The following is a 1,997-nucleotide window of genomic DNA, read 5'->3' as shown; positions in this document are numbered from 1 at the left end:
TGCCAAAGTCAGCTTCTTAAAACCTTATATTATAAATAGGGTTTATAAAACAGACCTTTGTATCTCATTCAGAGTGAAAGCCAGAGCCTTCACGATGGCCTGCAGGCCCTGTGTGATGGGTTTTATCACCTCTCTGCCTTCATCCCTCCCTACCCTGTCTCCTATTCTGCTCCAGCCACACTGGCCTTCTTTTAATTGAATACATCGAGGGGGCTCCTGCCTCAGAGCCTGAGCTCCTGCTAATTCCTTTGCCTTAAACATTCCTCAGATAATCTTGTGGCTTGCTTCTTCATTCCTACAGACAGTTGTTCAGATGTCATTCTATCATTGAGGGCTTTATGAAACAGTAGCCTCCACAGATATACACATGGCCTTTCTCTGTAACTCTCATTCTTTTTTCCTTGCTTTATTTTTTCCTCCATAGCTTTTACCACCATTGGACATGTTGTATATTTCATTTTTAAAAAATCAGTTTCTTATCTGTCTCTCCCAACTAAAATGTTAGCTCCACAAGGGCAGGGCTTTGTCTGTTCCATTCACAGTTTTATTCCTATTATCCTGAATGGTGCTTGGCATATAGTAAACATTCAATAAATATTCATTGAATGAATAACTGCTGTGTAGGACAACATACACCATCAGGTAAGTTTGACTGTACAAAAAGTAGAAATAATTTTACAGTGTATGCCCCATACATTCAACAATTAGATTCTATCCTAAACATTTTATATTTGTTTTAACATATATTTATCCATTTATCCATACTTATATTTATCCATCAGTCTCTCTTTTTTGACACATGTCAAAGTAGACTAACAACTGTTCACTTTTATCAAAATAATTCAGCGTGCATATCATTAACTATAGTTCTGTATTTATTTATAGTATTTTCTCTTGAAAGAAAAGTTGACATATAACAAAATGCCCAAATCTAAAAGTACATTCACTGCATTTTAGCAGATGCATACACATGTTTAATTGAAATACCTATCAACATAGAAAGTGCTACATTCACTCCAGAAAGTTCCTCCAATCTCTTCCCATTCACTCCAGCCACTGAACCCTTTACCATGCTTCTGATTTTTTTCACCTTAGCTTAAATTCACCTAATTTACCTAAATGAACCCTGTAGAAGTTCATATAAATGAAATCATACAGTATGTACTCTTTTCACACAGCATCCTTTTGAGGTTCAACTAAGTTGTTGCATGTAGCAGTTGTTTGTTACTTTTGATAATAGGGTAATATGAGTGTAGTATTTCATAACATGATTATAGCTCAGTTTCTTTATCTATTTTCCTATTGACAGACACCTGGGCTGTCTCTAATATTTAGCTATTAACCTGCTATGAACATTGTTGTATAAGTATTTTTGGGGGCGCTTCACATAGAAGTTCAGTAATTCCAGCACCATCTATTTAAAATAAAATTCTTTCCCATGGGAAATTGGATTGCTTTGGTATCTTTGCTGAAAAATAAGATAACTGCATAATTAGAAGTCTGTTTCTGAGCTCTCTATTTTGTTCCATTGATCTATTTGTTGATTCTATAACAAGGTTGAATGGTGTTATCCCCAAAACATATGTTGAAGTCCTAACCTAAACTCCCTAACACCTCGGAATGTGACCTTATTTGGGAATAGGGTTGTCGCAGATTTTATAAGTTAAGATGAAGCCATACTGGGGTAGGGTGGGCCCCTCATTTAATAGAACTGGTGTCTTTATAAAAAGATGACATGTGAAGACAGAGACACACAGAAAACAGCCATGTGATGACAGAGGCAGATAGCAGAGTGATGCATCTTCAAGCCAAGGAACACTAAAGACTGCCAAGAACCACCAGAAGCTAAGAAGAGGAAGGAAAGAATTTCTCCTTTTGAGCCATCAGAAGGAGCAGGGCCTTGCTGACACCTTGATTTCAACTTCCAGCCTCTAGAACCATGAGACAGTAAAGTTCTATTGTAAAAAAACACCCAGTTTGTGGTACTTTGTTACATA

Source organism: Colobus angolensis, unplaced genomic scaffold (assembly GCF_000951035.1).
Source record: "Colobus angolensis palliatus isolate OR3802 unplaced genomic scaffold, Cang.pa_1.0 Scaffold152, whole genome shotgun sequence".
NCBI lineage: Eukaryota > Metazoa > Chordata > Mammalia > Primates > Cercopithecidae > Colobus > Colobus angolensis.
The sequence above is the reverse complement of the archived record's forward strand: the minus strand, read 5'-3'. Positions refer to the sequence as shown.